The sequence below is a fragment of the Microcebus murinus genome, chromosome 10 (assembly GCF_040939455.1).
Source record: "Microcebus murinus isolate Inina chromosome 10, M.murinus_Inina_mat1.0, whole genome shotgun sequence".
Taxonomy (NCBI): Eukaryota; Metazoa; Chordata; class Mammalia; order Primates; family Cheirogaleidae; genus Microcebus; species Microcebus murinus.
In genome coordinates this window covers 11,112,432-11,125,484 of record NC_134113.1, presented here as the reverse complement: position 1 = coordinate 11,125,484, position 13,053 = coordinate 11,112,432, and positions in this window count along the sequence as shown.

The following is a 13,053-nucleotide window of genomic DNA, read 5'->3' as shown; positions in this document are numbered from 1 at the left end:
GTCTCTCACCTGAGAGCCACACGAGGGTGCAAGGTGATCCACGCTAGCTGGCAAGACAGAAAGATCCATAAACTGAATTGATTGGCGGGAGGGGGAGATTGAGCCAGAGGTGACCGTGAAGAATGCTCGTGTTCCCCTGGGAGCTCGAAGATGAGGGTGCGAGTTCGCACACGCTGGAGTCCCCCCGAGAGACCCTTCTAGGAGGGCTGCGTGTCCCTCACCTGTCTTTCCGTCCAGACCAGCGACACGCACATCGTGGTCACTACTGGGGAACGGACATTGCATGAGGCTTGCAGGAGGCTGACCCTGAAATGGAGGTAGACAAAATATTGACTGGGGGATGAAAGGAATGGCAGGGAACCTGTACACAAGAATTGGCCATCCTAGAAATCCTGGCATGCCTTTGAACCTTATGCCAATACCTGCAAGCAGAGGCCCTATAAACCAACTGGGGTGCCCAAAGGGGGTTATTCTCCTGTCCTTCCTTATTTTTAAAGGATTTAAGAGGCAATGGAGAAGATTCCTTAGAATGCACCTCCAAATCAAAATTAGGATCCAAACCACAATTTTCTGGGAAAAGGACCAAGAGCTCAGAATAAACCCAAGGCCCATCAACCACCACTTTCTCTCATATGCCATACAAGTGGTGCATCAATACAAATGTACCAGGCAAGCCGTGCAAAAACTCACAGTCAAGCACAAAGAATGTAGGGAATTCCCAACACAATCTAAATGCCACGGCCTACCAATCAAATGGGAATTTCCATGTAACAGCCACTTCTCACACACCAGCATATATTGGATGACAACAACACCGTTCTCTTTACACAGAGGTTCATAGCTGTAAGTTCTTCCTTACGTTGCAACAAAACTCACCAATAACACACAGACAATACAGGGCATCCTCAACACAAAAATGCCAGGGCCTTTCAAACAGCTGGGTCTCCAAAGAAGATAACCCCCACCCCAGCTGGAAGGTTCAAACCCTCCCCAAATGGTGGCCTGTCCCCCCATTCCCTGTGAACAGTGAATGAGCTCTGAGTTCAAACCAGCTTCCCTAGTTCCACTCAACCTCGTGACCCCCACCCCCAAAAGGTGCTTCAAAACAAACGAAACCAACAGGAAGGTCTGAAAACCCTCCATGTGGGTGGAATCAGGGTCGCTTCCTTCTCCACAACTCAGTTCAGGTTGTGGGAGCTGCGCCTACTTCAGGGAGACAGAGACAGGAGTTCCCCAGAGCTAAACCAGGCTCCGGCGGCTGCGGGGCCCGTCCCTTGTTCTGTCACCTCAAGAAGGAGTTGCTCCTACCCACAAAGCCCCTGGCTTTGATCCAGGCTGCTCCCTGCCTCCTCTGGCAGCCATGGGCTGCCATCCCACCAGGGCACATGATGGGCCCACCCAGTACACCAAATTCTGTTGCCAAAAGTTTGACACTTGTCCCCAAGGCCACATCAGAGGAATGAGGGCAAGTGGTTTAAGAAGGACAGAGGAGTTAATTAGTTTGCCAGCAAATGAGGAGGCTGGCAGACTCTGTCTCAAAGTACCAACGTCCTCAAAAAAAAAAAGACATTTTAATAATACAAAGGAAGATTCCACAAAACTACAGCTGAAAAAATCTTTAAAAGAAAAACCAAAAAAATAAAAATTAAATTAAAAAATAATACAAAGGAAGAGAAAAACTCTAATCTCAGATAACAGGATGGTTCCTTTTATGAAAGGGCAGCTGGCATTTCCATCGCCCTTATTTTCTGTGGGTTTCTCTTCACATGAAAGGGCAGTGAAAGTTTCATCCTAGACCAGTCCTGGTCTCTGCGATGGCTTTGGGACCTGCCGTGGCCATAGCGCCCCCTCTGCTGGCCTGGCGAGTTTGACCTGAGAGGCTGACTCCCTCCAGCTGGGGGCTGACAAAGGGAAGCAGAGAGTAGTATTCCCAAGGCGTCTCACAAGAGCACAGTTTGCCCTGGAGGACTCGTAGGCGTGATCCAAATCTGGCCCCGAGCCTCCTTCCCAAGCCCAGAACTCCTGTCCCCGGGGCCCCAGGGTGCCTGGACTCTGGAAACCCCGCTCCAATTCACTAAGGGCAGGAAGGTGTTCATTTGTCCTGAGAAATCCGACAGGCAAGCCGGACAGAGCGCAGAGCTGGCCCGTCCAGCACGCCCTCGTTCTGTAGAAAACCTTGTCCGGAAGCCGCCTGGTACAAGCCGCAAGCCGTGCGGCAGGGCAACAAGTGTGGGGTGGTGTCAGACTCCGACGGGGGCCTGTTGCACTGTGACCAGAGCCAGGCAGAGCTCACAGGTGGGCCGGGATGTTCTTCTCCCGGAACGGGCTGCAGGCAGAGGCGAGCAGCCTCTGCCAGGCCTGGCGTGTCCCGGGGGCCGAGGTTGGGACAGCCTCCCCTCTCTGGACCAGAGGGCAGATTGGTTCTCCTTGATCCCTGTGAAATAGCAGCAGCTGTGCAATACCAAGAGACCAAGATTCGTCAGAGAATGTCCTCTGTTTCCTATTCCTTACTTTGCCGGTCATGACCCAGACATCCCTGTTTCCTGTACTCTGCTTGTACGTGAGATTCTTCAGCCTTCCAGACAGTCTTCGGGTCTGGCTTTATGCACGTTCTCCTTCAAGTGGGGGCGACACCAGCAAGATCGCCCATGGCCCAAGAGAGCCCCTGTGACGGCCAGATGGAGAAGTTGCTAGAGCCATGTGACATGCACTCGCAATTGTCTTTTATCTCACTTGGGATAATGATGCAATCACTTTTCTCTAATTTTTAAGAGAAGCATCTACATATATTAACAGCAAGCAAGTGGAATTCCAAGCACAGAGTTCTGTAGCATAATTTTGAGAAGGCAACTTTGAACAAAGAGCTGCAGACATCATATAATTCTTTAGGCATATGCAAGCTTTTCTTGGAAGAGACATGAAGACCTCAGCATAGCTTGCTTTAAAAATAAAAAAAAAGAATAATAGTGAATAAGAAAGAAAGAAAGAATAATTCCCTCTTCCCACAAGAAGAAAGTCCTGATGCAGGAGGTCTTAGGTTCAATGAGCAGCAAGAGATTAACTAAGACAATGTCATTTGTTCCACTGAAATATTTCTCTGTTACCATGGCTATGCCAGACTCTTCCCATCACTATAATTTATGACACATTTTCATATTTGATGTCCTCACTCATTACTCTTCTTTTTTAACATTTTATTGGATCGTATCATGACATTATTCTTCTAAATTATCATTAGAATCCATTTATCAAGTCATAAAAAAAGTCTTCTCAGAATTTTTATTGGAATTGCACTAAATTTAATTCTTAATTTGTGAAGATCTGACAGTTTTGACAGCTTTGTAATATTGGATTTTTTTGATCCACTAACTATGGATCTACATTTATTTGGGAATTTTACTTCAGCAAATTTTAAAGTTTCTCTCTAGGTTCTTATTCAATTCATCTGCAGGTTTTTAAGATATTTCAGAGCCAGTTGGCCAGCCTACCTTTTCTCTCTCTCAATATCTATTTCTCTCTCTCTCTCTCTCTTCCCCTCTCTCTCTCTCTCCCTCTTATTTTTCTCTTTTATGGCTAATATCTTCCCAACCTATTTTATTCCAATTGGTTATTATTAGTAAAAGGGAAAGCTATTGATATTTTAATAATGAATTTATACCTAGCTCCTTCCTGAAGTCTTATCTGTTGAATAAATCTTGTTTAAATCTTACAGGTTTTACATAGGGTGAATGTTGGGGAAAAAATAAAAAAATAAAAAAAATAAATCTTACAGGCTTTCTAGACATGCAATCATACCTTCTTCAAATTATAATAATTCTTAACTCTTTTTTCTTCTTACCCATTTCAAGTTTGCAAATTATAAAAGTTTTGTCTCTCCTTTTCAATACTTATTTTACCTATTGTTCGTGTCCTGGATTTGCTGGAAAATTTAAAACAGTGTAATACTTGGCAGAGCACACAGCTGTCGTCAGTGGGATTTTGTAGGGGATGACAACGGCTTCCCCAGTCACGAGACTTACTATTGAGTTCCGAGAAATGCTCTTTATCCTACTAGAAATATTCTACATGTGACAGCAGACCCTCGCCTCTCAAGAGTCTATACCCAGGGAAACGTTTTTCTGCCCCTACCTCCAAGCGGCCAGTGAGGCTTTTTATTAATAACGAAATGCATTTCAGACTAAGACCTCACCAAAAGGCCCCATGGCAGGCCACAGAGGTCCGTGACCAAAACGGCCTCCGTGTTCCCCTCTGCTTGACCAAGCTGTAGACAGGCTTCTCGCTGACTCCGGGCCATGACCCCCCTTACCTTAGAACATTCTCTTTAGAAGACGTGTCATTGGAAATTATTTCTCTGTCGCTTTGAGATGTCGGTGAGTCTTTTCAAAAGCCTCTCGCCAGTTTTACCACCCAGAACCGTCTTTCCCAGGCCTGGGAGCCGTGCTTTCAAACTGCAATCCCAAGGAAGACAGTGCCCCATCTCTCAGCCTTGTGGGGGGAAGCTGTAAAACTACCTCCTGTCATAAACATATGAGAAAGGTTACTTTCCCTTTGGGCAAAGCCAATCAGGGAGCACAAAAGGCCCATGATGTCCTCCTCGACCCAGTTGCTAGAGCACCTCCACCTTCATTTCCACGGGGTCGACGTCAGTTTTAGTTCCAGTCTCTCTTCTATGGCCAGAGTCCCGAACGAAGTCTTCCTTGCCTGTTAACTGTGATGTAATTTTTGCCTTGACACTTCCCAGCTTGGTGACATAGAAGCCTCAGTGGTGGGACAGTCCCTTGGAACCCAAACCCACAAGGGAGACAACTTCCCTGAGTTATAGAGGGACTTCTAGTGTCATGGGACTTATTTATAGGGTTTCTTTTAAAATGTGTTGTGCTGATCGGTTTCCTAAGTTGGCATCGTTGGAATGAATTCTACTTGGTCAGAAATCCCTTTCAAACACTGCTGGATGGATCTGCTGATATTTCACTGATGGTTTTGTGTCTGCGTTTATAGGTAAATTTAGCTTATAAATCTCTTTTTGTGCTACTTTGATCAGATTTAGGGAACATGGGGGAAAAAGTTAAAAATAATAAAAAGCACTGCTTTACATTTAGATTTCAAGATTTTAAAAGCTGTCAAATATCATCTATTCAAAAATTCTACTACTGTGAAAAGAGAGCAAGAGATCTCTCTCTTAATGCCGCAGTCAGCTGCTGAGTTTTCTAGTCTGTGAATATCCTGCTTCTTTAAGAAATCCGCCTAGCTCGCTGTTGAATCATTTATGTTCACTGACACAATTTTTGAGCCATCATCAATTTTCATGAACTATATAATTTCGCCTGAGCAATATTTCACAGGCATTTGAAATAACGAAATTACTCAGTCTTATTATGTGTAACAACGAGTAAATTATCCATTTATTAGCATCACAAGAGCTCTTTTTTTTTTTTTTTCTGGAAGACAAGTTTGTGTTCAGGTAAAGCAAAACTGTTGCTTTTGAGGCTTTTTCCTTGGCTTTTAACTATAGCCTGCAGGCCGCTTCTGCTTGACAGCCCGGCTGACCCCCATTCTAGAAATGGCTTTTGTGCTCTTGATCTTAGGTTTTCTTTCTGAAGAGCAGCAAATTTAAAAACTTAAAAGAGCTTGCCTGTTGAACTGTCTAGGCCTGATGCATTTGCAAGTGGTTAGTTATTAAATAAGCTTTTCCCTTTTTCTTTAATTATTCTCTTTTTTAGTATTTTGCCATTTAAAAGGAGACTTGTTGCTTTCTGAAAATACTCTTTCCTTTCCTGTCATGACGGCTGGCATTTGCTCCAAAGGATCTGTGTCCAAGGCAAAAGCCTCTCCTAGCAGGTGGGCCTCGCCCACGTCTAGGTGGGCTTCTATGGCTTGGTATTTAATTGGGCATCAAATTCAAAGGAACATCAAGCCAGGCATGGTGGTGCACACCTGTAATCCCAGCTACTCAGGAGGCTGAAGCAGGAGGATTGCTTCAGCTCAGGAGTTCAAGACCAGCCTGAACAACATAGTGAGATTCCATCTAAAAAAAAAACCAGGCCGGGCGAGGTGGCTCACGCCTGTAATCCTAGCACTCTGGGAGGCCAAGGAGGGATGATTGATTGCTCAAGGTCAGAAGTTCAAAACCAGCCTGAGCAAGAGCAAGACCCGTCTCTACTATAAATAGAAAGAAATTAATTGGCTAACTTAGATATATACAGAAAAAATTAGCTGGGCATGGTGGCGCATGCCTGTAGTCCCAGATACTTGGGAGGCTGAGGCAGTAGGATCACTTGAGCCCAGGAGTTTGAGGTTGCTGTGAGCTAGGCTGACGCCACGCACTCACTCTAGCCTGGGCAACAAAGTGAGACTCTGTCTCAAAAAAAAAAAAAAAAAACCAAGACACAAAAACCGAACATTAGAAAGATTCTCATCTCCCTTTTTTTTCTTTTTCCTTAGCATTTCTACTTCCTTTTGAACTGATTCTGGTAAGTTATACTTCACAGGTTAACCATGCATTTCATCTAGCAATCAGCAAGTGCTTGCACATTGTTAGAAATTATGTCTCGCTGTTATGGACTTATTCTAACAACGATTCACTCCGAGCAGGCAATCCGCATGCTCGTTATATAATATTTTTATCTCCGCGCAGCTGCACATCTGCACTGTGGTGGAGCTCTCTGTCCCGGGATGACCGATCGGAAGCAGGCTTCTCCATCCCCAGCAGGCCTCGCTGTGTCTCATCACACCAAAGTGTAGTTAAAAGGCTTAAGGAAGGCAGCATTCTCTGCACTATCCCAGGGGAAATTGAACAGGCTGCACACAATAAATACGCTTCAACATTCCTATCTGCCTAAGCCTTTGGACTTCCTTCCCTATAATATACCAAGGAAAATGTTTGCCACTGACTTTATTTAATGGGCCCTGGGGTCCAGGCTGAGCACTGAGCAGGTGGTGAGAGCCCCTTCCAGCTGCTCAGTCCGACAGAGTGAGTCCAGCCTCTCCGGCCAGCGCCTCCATATTAGCCCATTTGGTGGGTCCAACATTGTGTTCCTTCTGTCTGATCTAACATCCTGAAATTCCTTCCCACACATATTCCCCAGGTTTCTGCCATTATAAATTGGCAGAGATCTTGAAATTGGTTTGGTACCTCCTTCCAGATCAGCCTTCTAGATCAGTCCTCATCACCGTACGGTCTGCCAGGAGTTTATGGGTCTGAAAACTACAACAGGCGGGAAGAGCTCTTGGGTAGAAACAACATTGCCCTCAAGGCAGCGGCCACAGGGAGCTAATTCAAGTCTTCAGGCAAAAGAAGGCTGACTGCCTTCCTAGGGGAGAAAGCTGATATTAAAAGCTGATATTGGGGAGACTCAGCAGAATTTGGGGGATCAAGATATTCAGATTCATCAAAATCTGCCCAAATGTCCCCATTCCGATCTATAGTCTCTCTCCTTCCCAAGTCATCCTTTAACGTTTACATTTGAGATCTAGCAAGATCATGGATTCGGTTTGTATTGTATTTTACTGGGGGTTGGTTTTCAGAATTCTTGGCCCTGTGTCTATGAGAGATAAAGAACTCTTTCAGAGGGATCGAGGAATTCTCTGGTTGTCTACCCTTGTAGTGAGCTGGAAATCTAAAGCCCTAAGTTTATCTCTTTTTTTTTTCCCTCTATGTTTTCCAGTGTCTTCAGAAAAATCCATCTCTTCCACTGCAAAGTCCTATATGGCAGCTGCTTGGTGTCCCAAAGCTTTGCCTGCCATAGGCGCTTGACCCAAGCTATTACAGATGCTAATTTAAGGAAACGATTTGTCAGTACATGTCCTGAACTGCTAGTGTTCCATTTTCTACTAGCAATGAGGTCACTGTGGCCTTTAAAACTGAAAAGATCAAAGAAGCAATTCCAGATTTCTATAATCAAAAATTTTTTCCCTAAAATCACTTTAAGAGTCAAAACAACTATTGAAGGCCGGACGCGGTGGCTCACGCCTGTAATCCTAGCACTCTGGGAGGCCGAGGCGGGCGGATTGCTCAAGGTCAGGAGTTCAAAACCAGCCTGAGCGAGACCCCGTCTCTACCATAAAAATAGAAAGAAATTAATTGGCCAACTAATATATATAATATAAAAATCAGCCGGGCAAGGTGGCACATGCCTGTAGTCCCAGCTACTCGGGAGGCTGAGGCAGGAGGATTGCTTGAGCCCAGGAGTTTGAGGTTGCTGCGAGCTAGGCTGACGCCACGGCACTCACTCTAGCCTAGGCAAGAAAGCGAGACTCTGTCTCAAAAAAAAAAAAAAAAAAAAAAAAAAAAAAAAAAAAAAAAACAACTATTGAAAAGGCAGGAAGAGCACAAACTGGAGAAGCCATCACTACTGGGGTGGAAGAAGTTGCCACTAAAGGGCAAGGATGGTTTTCAAGAGCTTCCAGGGAGCTGCTGGGGAGGCGGGAGGGGGGGGCAGTCTCACGTGTGCCCATGTGTGCCTTCAGCAAACAACACCTTCTTCTCTCCTGTCTTCCAAATCTTGCTCAAGAGCCTCTCGCTGGGGAACTAAGCCAGAACTGCATGAGGAAGGGGACACTGGGAAGGCCCTGCCATCCAGAAGAAACCTTACAAGGGGGTGGTGGTGACACTGAATTGACACAGACAATCTTGTACAGCAAGATACAGGTTTATCTGCAGCTGCTTCACTATGAAGACGGTAACAAACCTTAACCCTCCTCATGCTAAGAATTATCCTAAAAGCGTCATGCAAGCCAGGCCTGACTGTGTGCACCTGCAGTCTCAGCTACTCGGAGGCTGAGGCTGGAGGATCACTTGAGTCCAGAAGTTCAAGAACAGCCTGGGCAACATAGTGAAACCCTGGCTATTTAAAAAAATCAAAAAATTGGCCAGGCACGGTGGCTCACGCCTGTAATCCTAGCACTCTGGGAGGCCAAGGCCGGCGGATTGCTCGAGGTCAGGTGTTCGAAACCAACCTGAGCAAGAGCGAGACCCCGTCTCTACTATAAATAGAAAGAAATTCATTGGCCAACTAATATATATAGAAAAAAAATTAGCCGGGCATGGTGGCGCATGCCTGTAGTCCCAGCTACTTGGGAGGCTGAGGCAGAAGGATCGCTTGAGCCCAAGAGTTTGAGGTTGCTGTGAGCCAGGCTGACGCCACGGCACTCACTCTAGCCTGGGCAACAAAGCAAGACTCTGTCTCAAAAAATAAAATAAATAAAAAACTTTAAAAAAAAACATTTTAAAGGTGTCGTGCAGAACTTCAAAGACTTAGACCCTTCCGCTGGACTGAAACTTGGACACTGGACTAGGGCAGGCAGCAACAAAAAGCAAGGAATTAATGGAAAGAAGGATTTAAAAAAACCTGGCAGAGGGATTGCCACATGCCTATCCGAGATGCATGCTGTCGGGGCTTGTTAGCTCCCCAAAGGGGGGTTTGTTCACTTGGCGGTATCGACTAATAGACACAGCCAGGTTGGTTATAACAAGGGAGTTTATTGTTTGGCACAAGTGAGGAGCTCACCAAAAATACTTCCCAAAGCAGTGTGTCCCCGGATACAGGATTGGGCTGGCTTTATAGTCAGAGGGTAACGAGGCGTGATCCGATAGGAGCTTGCGATGGGGCGATGCCAGGAAACGTCCCCTGCCTGGATCCTGCCATGGGGGGGGACACCGGGGCTCAATCTAACTGGACCCTGGATCCTGCCATACAGCGGCCGAGTCTCAATTCGAGCCCTGCTCCTCCGTCCAAGCACTCGTTTCTGCCCCTGGTTGTACACTTGCTTCATCCGGGCATGCTCAGGTTAAGTGACCTTCAACCCAGGGCTCCATGTCAACTGGAAAACAACTCACAACTTTGTCACATAAAAGTTAACTGGTCTGGTGCGGTTGCAGACTGGAGGTGACAGCGTGACTCTGTCTTTCCATGGCCGGCTGACAGTGTTCTCCCTCTGCGGCTCTCGCCCGCTCGAGGGCTCTCCTTCCCACGCTGCAAGCACGATCAAGGCACTGCAAGGAGGAGGTGCTCGATCTCACTGACAAATGAAGAAATGCAAAGTGAACACACAACTGGGTGATCATCTTTGGCCTATCAGATTGCTGAAAATAGGACAAGCGATCGCCGCAGAGCCTGAGGGGACGAGGAAGTGGGCACTCTCGTCCCACTCAACGTAACACAAGTTAGTGTGTTTCTCGAAGGCGATTTGCCAACTTATAGATTAAAATTTTAAGTAAAGATACTGTATTACTCTCAGAAAACTAACCCACAGAACTAGTGGCGTGAGCACGCACAGGGGGTTCACCGAGCGATATCTGTAACAGCCCCAAACTGGAAATGTCTCACTGGCCGTCAGTCAGGGTCTGGTTAGCGTAAAAATAGATCGAGGGGGGCTTTTGCCATTGCTCCATTGTTGAAGCCCCAGACTCCGCATTCAGACAAAGAGGCCCCACACCTGAAGAGAACCACAGACAGTGGAGGTCAGATGCCCCTGGGTTCTGCAGCCCAGACCCTCGATGGCACTCTCTGGCCCTCCCCCTCCCCCATCCCAGAGGCCTGAGTTGGAGAGTCCAGGAAGACGTGTCAGCGAGGTGAGTGCTTGGCCAGGTGCGGGGGAGCTGTGGCTTTTCCCTCCACTCCCCGTGGGGAAGGAGCCAGTGAGGATGCCCCCACGAGACAGCCTGGTAGGGTGGGGCCTGCAGGCAAGGGAGACTGTCATTTCATTGCTGGTTAGGGGACTGTGCCTGCCGGGCCTTGTGGCTCTCTGCCTCCTGACCTCTGGTCTCCGATCGGGGAGGAGAGAATTGGAGGGAGACGTGGGTGGGCTCGGGGGGAGTGGAGCTGCCACTCTCACACCGTCCTGCACCACAAGACGGGGGAGCCTCCCGAGTGCAAGGGAACCCTGAGCAAGGTCGTGAGGCCTGAGTGGCCACCCAGAGCCCACCCAAGAGGGCAGACCACTGGTGAGGAAGCACACCCCAGCAGACAGAGGTGTGAGGTGTAGCCTAGAGGAGGGCAGGAGCTGAGGCAGGAGGGACAGCCGCTGAGCTGGCGCCTGTCCCTTGTCAGGACACCGTGCAGTGGAGGTGTCCCCATGGAGCATGCACCCCTCCTCCAAGACAGGCCCCAGACAGCAGGCCACAGCTGGCCAGGGAAACAGCACGAAGTAACCCAGGCTGACCACAGAGGACCCAGAAAGAAGGACATCCTTCTCCTGCTCCCGACCCTAACACAGAGTGAGGGGCTGGAACCATGAGAGGGAGGGGCTACACGGGGCCAAGTGACCAAGGCCGTGCCCTGCCAGCTCCCTCAGCCAGGGTGAAGCCTTACAGGGAGGAGGAGTGAGATTCTAGTTCATTCTTTATGGTAGAAACAAAAATGCTTGACAGTGGCTAGAGGGCTGTGAACTTGCCCAAGACGTCATTAAGGTGCATAAAGGAGGAAGTCCACATGACCCAGTGATGCGTGCCCGATAAGGGAAGAAAGCAAGCCTGCCTGGTGTTTGTCCCCGCAGAGCGCAGGCTGCACAATCAGCCGATCACCTAAGTCACGCTAAAGCCTGACTTGGGATGTTAGATTCCGAATGTTGACGAGCTGAGGCAGATCTATACAAACAGCCTGGAGAACGCGGCTAGGTCCTGTTAAGTGAAAAGGTGAGTGGCAGAGCACGTGTAGAAAATGAGTTGATTTGGGGTTAAAGCACTCGGATGTGTTTCCACCTGTACGTAAGAGACTCGCGTAGGCGCTTACGTAGAGAAGACGTCTGGAGGAGGGGAAGCTGTCACTTCCTTTTACATCCTTTTTTACAGAGAACCCAGAAGTATCAAGTTATGGATGATTTTTACTTTTCTGTCCATGCTTTTGCTATAATAAAAATGTTGCATTTGTAATCACAAATTTTTAAAAAGACCGTTAAAAGTGAATTGACAGAAGAATGGATTAGCTAATCCGTTGGAGACTCTGTTGCGTTGGGAAATCTCCATGGTGTGTCCCGAAAAGAATTCCGCCAGGGACTCAGTGACACCGTTTTTTTCGCCCCCGTTCCTCCCCCTGCCTTCCTGGACTCTGCTGAGGCTTGGCTCGGCGTGTGCTGCCACCTAGAGGTGGGACGCGGGCATTACTTCAACTGCAGGGGCAGCCCCACCAGCTGTTTTTTCGGTTTTCATTTTAAGCCCTTGGGGTTCAGGGCTGAGGATGGAGCTTTGTGGAAATTTCCAGTGTGAAGTGAAGATAGGGGAAAGAGCAAGATAGAATGAGATAGAGAACACCTGTGCGTGCACCCATGCATGCCCAGCCCAGTGCAAAACGAAAATGGGGGCCACTTGTTCCAAAATTACTAAGAATTTCAAAACCATGACAGTAGAACATTAACCAGGTGTGGGCCCCTTCTGAACACAGGGCCTTGTGGCACTGCACAGGTTATAGGTTGCAGGCCCAAAGCCTGCTCGCATGCTTGTATTGGATGTAGGTTAGTGATGCTTTTGCATGCCGTGCCTACTTGTGTGTGCAAATATGTATGTCTGGTGTGTGCGTCATGTTGATGTATAGCTGTTTGTGCCAGCATGCTTAGGTGACCATGTGTCAGTTCATGTATGGTGTATTTGTGTGTGTATCTGTGTGTGAAGAGCAGGTTTCTCTGTTTGGAGACAGGACACAGGAGCCTCGGGTGTCACTCTGACACAGCTGCAGATACTACCTGTAAGAGGAGCTGCCAGACCCACCCACTGAAAACTGCAGAACTCAGCACGTAGCAGCTCCGCCCACCGCTCCGACAAGGGAAGACCACATGAGCATGGTTCTAGCAGCACCAGGGTGTGTGCTCTGGGCGCCCTCAGCCCCACCTGGAGAACTGGCTGCTCCAGCCAACCCTTCTCAGAGAATAACTTAAAAGGGGTTATAGTTGTGATTCCCAGCTCTTCTGTCCCTTAGAGAGGTACATGTATCCCCTACGGCTCGGGAGTGTCTTCCCTGAGAACCTGAAAGCCATCCCTTTAAAATGGAAACCTCGGGAAGGGAAGGGCCTCTGTCTCCCCGTCTCTGTGGGAGGACAGAACCCCACTCTAGAAGTGCCAGC